The sequence below is a fragment of the Aotus nancymaae genome, unplaced genomic scaffold, assembly GCF_030222135.1.
Source record: "Aotus nancymaae isolate 86718 unplaced genomic scaffold, 86718_ANA_hifiasm-v0.15.2.pri h1tg000059l, whole genome shotgun sequence".
Classification (NCBI taxonomy): domain Eukaryota; kingdom Metazoa; phylum Chordata; class Mammalia; order Primates; family Aotidae; genus Aotus; species Aotus nancymaae.
In genome coordinates this window covers 52903804-52911218 of record NW_026988473.1, presented here as the reverse complement: position 1 = coordinate 52911218, position 7415 = coordinate 52903804, and positions in this window count along the sequence as shown.

Genomic DNA, 7415 nt, shown 5'->3' with positions numbered 1-7415 from the left:
TGATGAAGCAGACATTAGGCAAAGCCAAACAATACTCTTAAAGCTGCTATTTAATAAAACTCAGCCCTTATAAGAAGGTCAGAAGAAATCAGGAGCTCATGAGAATATAAGAGAACATGCTAAGGACAGAAGTCTTTGAATTAATACCTAAGACAACAGTAACAGCCATTTTCTCCACCCCTGACAGTATCCTTTGATGTCTTGGTGATGAATGGAAACTAGAGTTGAGAGAGGGTTATCAATTGCAATAGGAGAAGGATGTATTGTTGTTAATCTATATGTATTCTTAAAATCTGCATTTTTTAAAAGTATAGCAGGTCTTTGAAAAATGTTTTTGTTTGTTATAATGTTTTAATTGTTATAATGTTGATGAGACAAATATCAATTCCCAGCCAGGGACACTGTCTCTGTAGAGTTTGCACATTCTCCCCATTTTTCCAGGTGCTCCAGTTTCAAACCTCAAAGATGTACTCATTAGATTAATTGACATTTCTAAATTATCTCAGTCTGAGTTTGCATGTGAGGGAGAGTACCCTGCAGTAGAATGGCTTCTAATCAGGGTTGGTTCCCATCATTGCCCTGAGCTGCTATGATGTGCTCTGTTCACCCATGGTCCTGTACTGGAATAATTGGGTAATAATTATGTTACCTGTATTTGTTAATCCTTCTTAAATATGTGTATAGCTCAGATTTATCTTCATCTCTAATACTGGAAGCATTTGGGGTCTTTAGAAGTTTGGCGATGTTGTGACCAGACATTTGCCATAGGAACTTAACTCTTGTTTGTATCCATTAGTCTATGGTAAAATTGATTTTGTTATACATCATTTCACTTACAGTTGTAGTTTCTAAGAACCTATTGATGATGTTCAGTGCAGACTTACTGTACCTTTGGGAACCTAGGTTGGAGAGACATTCATAGCCTTAGTTATATCATTTATCCCAGACATGAGCTTATTGAAGTGTCCTAATACTCTGTACACCAGAACTGTGTCTTCTGTAAACTACCTCAGGATCCCTTCGGGTTCTTGAGACAAGAAGAATGACTTAATCTACCCCCAAAAATTCACACTGGAGACACTCTCAATTAATGATGATGGTAGCTTTTTGTGGAAGTTCATACTTTATTCAAAGGCAGAAAAGGTATACTGGAGTGAACACCTATGATTCGTTAAATAATGTCAAAAATTCTATGTTTGTTCATACTTTATGTTGCAACGTAAGTTTTATTAGGACAAAGCCCTATATAAGTAATTGATATAAAAATTCATATAAACAAAAGGTAACTTGTAGAGGAGACTAACAAAAGAAAAGCACTCAGAATGTAAAAAATTCTTGAGGTATATACTTCATTCAATAAAGTACTTACATTAAATATAATGGTTTCAGACTTTTTAAGTATTCCAAATCCAGTATTTCACTTTTTTTTAATAAGCTGTGATTTTGTTTTGGATGGTTGAAAGAAGTACTATTTTCATTCTTTATCTTTTCTATGAACTATTAGTTGTTTGAGCCTAAGTAAAATGCTTATTTTTTTCTCCTAAATCTCTAAGCTTTCTTTAAAAAGTGTTTACTATGTTCACTAAGTTTAACATAACATAGCTTCAGATAATTTTTGGAGTGCATTTAAAGTTCTCATAGAGCATTTATAGCCAATTAACATATTCTCCCAGACTTGTTCCACAAGCCTACTATTTATTTAGTACATTGTATTAGAGTTCTCTAGAGGGACAGAACCAATGGGATAGATGTATATATAAAGGGGAGTTTATTAAGGAATATTGATTCACACGATCACAAGGTGAGGTCCCACAATAGGCTGTCTGCAACCTGAGGAGCAAGGAAGCCAGTCCAAGTCCCAAAACTTTAAAAGTAGGGAAGCCACAGTGCAGCCTTCAGTCTGTAGTTGAAGGTCCAAGAGTCCCAAAGCTGATGTTTGAGGGTAGGAAGCATCCAGCACAAGAGAAAAATTTAGGCCAGAAGACTACATCCTTGGAAGTCCAACTCCTTCTTGAACTGGTTTCTGTACCCTATTAGGTTATCTACAGCAAGTGGAAGTGTATTTTTTTAAATTTGACTGCTCATCTCACTTGGTAATGCTTGATGTCTTCACCTTGTAACACAATGTAAGTGGTTATTGCAGGTCCCCAGACCAGCATCATCAACATCTCTTGGGATTTGTTAGAAATACCAGTCCTTGGGCCCCACAGCAGACCCAATCAGGCAGAAATTCTGGAAAATGGACAGTAATTTTTCTTGTAACAAGCCCTCTAATTCTGATGCAAGTTTGCAAACCTCTGATCTAAGCTTGGCATCTGGGCCTAATCTTACCAATAATGCTGACTGTAAATTTCAGAAATGTTTCTAAAATTGGCCTTGCATCAGCTATCACCTATATTTTTCCTGTGTCTTACTGCATGTCTTAAGTCCTTGTTTCTGAAGGGCCCTTGTAGTCTAAGTTTGACTTCAGAGAGAAATAATATATTCAGAAACTATCAGTTGATGATGCCCTTCTCAAGCAAATTAACAGCTTTACCCATTTTCTTAGTGCCCTTTATTTCTAGTCTACTCATCCACCTTTCCTGGGCATGGTCTAATTTAAAGAGTCTTAGCATGTATTTAATTAGTAAATTCAATTGAAAAGACAAAAGGAACCTATCTTGTTCTATAAAGTCAGGCTGAATAGTCTTTGAACACGAGGATGCTTGTTGAATCACTTTTTAACTTTTCACAGATTGGTAGATAATAAGCTATACATGTTATGTGTATGGTTTTTTTCCTTCAGAATTAAGGGAGCTATTTTTCTGTTATCAGAGTCTAATTTCTATTCATATTGATATGATTCAGCTGCGTTTATTTCTGTGAACTGCCAAAATCAAACACATTTGTCCAAGAGATAGTATTCAGGTAAAAAATAATAAAACTCCACCAGAGAGCAATTTACAATATTGCACAAGTCTTTGACATTGGGATAGAACATAAAAAATGCCTCAAATAAGAGTAGATAGATTATAGAGAAAATATTTTAAGCATTGAAGAGAAACATAATCAAAAAAGCAGTGTGACATGGTAGTTAAGCACTGTACTTCTAAAATATTTCTGAATTTCAATTTCATCTCTGCCACTTTCTAGCTGTGTGAACTTTAGAAAGTTACCTAACACATCTGTTTTTTTATAAAATTGGATGATGATTACTGACTACCTTATAAGGTTTTCTGAGGACTAAATGAGATAAAGTATGTAAAGTTCTGAGCACATAAGATCATAGTGGTAGCTTTTGATAAAGAACTCTAAAATGTACAAAAATAGGAAGATGTATATAATAGTAATTATAAAGGAAAACCCCAGAAAAAAAATTTTTGCTTAAAATATGATAGGGAATAAATTTCCATATTTTATCAAGTTTAATACAAAGTAATAAGAAAGTGAAGACCTGGACAGTTAAATGAGCAAAGATATTTTAATAGAGCTATTTTTCAAAACTAATGAAAAATTAGAATGTATCCAAAGGTATGTGAATTTTTAGTTTTGATAGTGATTTTCAGAGCTGTCAATGGATAATACCAATCTGCATTCCCACTACAGAATTTGAGTGTGACTGCTTCTGTTAATTCTTGCTACTTTATGAACTGTAAAATCTGAGCAAAACAGATGTTCATGTCTGACTCCCCACCTAGAAAATAGAGATAGTGCAAATTCTAAGGCTAAGAGTTTAAAATTACACATTGAATTTAAAATCACTTTTAAATTCAGGGTGATTTGTGGGATATTACAACTGCCTCATTTCACAAGAAGAGATTTCTTGAGAATATTTTTAGATGAAAATTAAAGCCCTGAACTCTGTTATCTCTTTGTATTTAATAGTGTTGACCCAGGAACTATCACTATATAGCAATTGTGTACAAGTTTGAAATAAAGTTACCTTCCCTGATAAGACAAATCAAAGAAAAAATACTTAAATTGTTTAACCTGTGTTTTCTATAGGGAAATATAAAATGAGAACAATAAGCATCAAAACTGACACTTTTTATTCTTAACATCATCAAACTGACCTCAGTGATCCACGTCTTCACAAATACCATTTTCAAATATTTTCACTATGGTAAGGTGTCTGTCTAATCTGTTTTAAAAGGCACACTAACTATATAACGCTCAGTATATTTTATATTCAAATTTATGTATTTTAAGATTTTATCAAATTATACAGACACATATGTCATGTGGTAGAGTGTACAGATATATTGTTTACATTTGAACCTGGAGTTCGGGCTCTTTTCTGCGGTGGTTTGTTAGTTTCTTAGGTTTTATTGAGGAATAACACTGTAAAATTCACCCTTATTAGTGTAGATTTTGTGAATTTTGACAAACTCTTATAGTCACGTAACTACCACCATAATCTGTATATAGAACAGTTCCACCACTACAGGAAATTCTCTCCTGTTCTTTTATAGTCAAGCTGTTCCCCCAACCCCTTGTCACCACTGATCTGGTCTTTATATAATTTTGCTTTTTCCAGAATGTGATATGGATGGATTCATATAGTATATAGGTTTCTTAGTCTGGTATCTTTCACTTAGCCTACCTAATTGAGATTCAAACATGTTATTGCATCTTATTTATTGCTGAGTAGCAATAAAATAAAATTGATATTAAAATATGGCTACATATATTCTGTGTATATATGAACCATCTGAGTTATTCATATATGTTATTCACTTTAAATTTTGTTATTTAATCATATATATATATATATATATATATATATGAATAACTCAGATGGTTGTTCATTCACCAGTTGAAAGACATTTGGATTGTTGCCAATTGGAGTTAAGTATAAAAAAATTACAAAATACATGTAAGAGTTTGTGGTAAGATATATTTTCAGTTCTCTTTGTACATACCTGGTGTAAGATTGTTGGGTCCTATGGTAAGTGTATGTTTATCTTGATAAGAAACTGTCAAACCGTTTCACAAAATGACTGTATCACTTGGCATTCTGACCATAATGGATGAGAGTACCTGATGTTCCACATACCAACACTGAATATTCCCAGTTTTGTTTTGCGTTAGCTATGGTGTACTAGAATAAGTTCACACTGGCTCACAAGAAGTAAGTATTAAATTATCAGGAATTTTGTGAGCTACGTGAAATTATGTTATAGCTTGGAATCAATCAGGATGGGAGAATTTACACCAGAGAAACTAGCAAATGCTATTAATCAGGGCTTTTTAATGTTTTTTTGGAGACGTAGCTAAACATTTATCATACCACTATGTTAGCAATTGTAATAAATATCTAATAGCACCTCATTATTCCTTCAATTTGCATTTTCTGAATGACTAAATTATGTTTTCATGGGCTTGTCTTACATATGTATTTTTTATGAAATATCTTTTTAAATCTTTTGCCTATTTTTAAATCTAGTTGTTTTCTAAGTTTTGATAGTTTCAAAAAAATATATTCTAGATGGAAGTCCTTTATTGGATGTGTATTTTGTGTAAATATTTTTGCACAGTCTATGGCTTGTCCTTTCATTTTTAACTGTCTTTCAAAAGGCAGAAGTTTATAATGTTGATGAAGTTCATTTTATCAATTATTTTTCTTATTGATTGTGCTTTCACTGTCCTATCTAAAATATTTCTTCTGTTTCTTCTGGAAGTTTTAGAGCTTTAGGTTTTTCATTGAGACTTATGAGGCCATTCTTAGTTAACATTTGTACATTATGTGAGATATGGGTCAGAGTTTATTTGCTTATGGATATTCAGCAGTTTCAGTACTCTTTGTAGAAGAATGTAGATCGAATTACCACTGAACATGTGTCAAAAATCAATGAACATTTATGTCAGTCCATTTCGAGTCTGTTTTATTTCACTGATCTTTGTGCCTATCCTTTCAGTAATAACTTAGTTTCTTGATTAATGAATATTTAGCCTTGAAATCAGATCATGTAAGTCTTCTTAGTTTTTTTTTTTTTTTCAAAAATTTTTTTGGCTTTCTTTTTCCTTTGCAGTTCTATATAAATTTTTAGACTTAGCTTATTTCTACAGAATAATCATGATTAGATTCTATTAGGGTTATATTAAATCTAAAGATAACCTTTTATATATATGTCTTTTAACACTGTTTTACATACATTAGTGTGTGTTGAATGTATTCACTCACTGAAATAACATTCTCAAATGAGTGCTCAAGTAACATTCTCAGAAAACTCTTTCATACATTTGTATTTAAACAAAGTTTTACATGCATTACATTATAGTGAATACATCCATTCACTGAAATAATACTACTCAACAAGCTGTACAAGTAGAACTCCTACATCATCTTTTGTACATGGGTCTTCAAATGCATCATTTGTGGTGAACTCATATGACCACCACATTAATGTGAGTAGACAGTGTTGTAAGGCAAAGATTCGGAAGAAATATCTGAGTGAAACTTCCATGCTAAATTGAGAACAGTGTTATTTCAGTAAAAGTATTTATGGAACACTGTAATACATGTTATACAGAGTTTTAAGTCACACATATAAAAGTGTTTCTGAGAGTGCCACTTGTGTACCAGTTTAAAAATGGTGTTATTTCAGTTATTGGATGTATTCACTATGCAATTATGTAAAACTTGTTTTTAAACACATGAGTAGAAGATGCTTTCAAAGTGCTACATGGACATCAATTTGAGAAACAAGGTTTTAGTGTACAGATGTGTTCACGACTCTGTTCAGTGTTTAAAAACATCTAAATAAAAGATGTTTCTAAGACTGCTACTTACAAATAAATCTAAAGATCAATTTTGGGAAATTTCACATCTTAAAAATATTGTGTCTTTCAATACATTAGCATGATGTGTCAAAGATTTTTTATTTCTTTTATCAGTCTTCTGTAGGTTTCAGCATACAGAACTTACAAAGATTTTGTTAGATATACTTCCATGCCATTAACATTGTTAGTACATTATAAATAGTACTGTTTTTATTACTTGAATTTCCGTTTGTTCATTCCAGTGCATACTAACAAAATTATTTTATATTGACTTAGCATCATATGAGTGAGCTAAACTCACTCTAGTAGGTTTTTGTGATCTCATTGAGACTTTTTATATAGACATTCGTCATCTGTGACTATTTCTTAGTATTTTAGTTCTATCTTCAGGGAGGATACTGGTCTTTTTCTTGTAATGTCTAGTTTAGATTAGACTAATGCTGGTATAACTAGATGAGTTGGAAAGTTGTTCCTTGTTTTCTGTGTTCTGGAAGAATTTCTGTAAAACTGGTATTTCTTCCTTAAATATATGATAGATTTCTCCAGCGAAGTCTTTAGGCTTTGAGCTTCCTTGTTGGAAAGTTTTAAATTATGAAATCTATTTTTTAAGAGATACACAGCTATTCAGGTTGTTTCTTCTTGAGTAAGCCTTA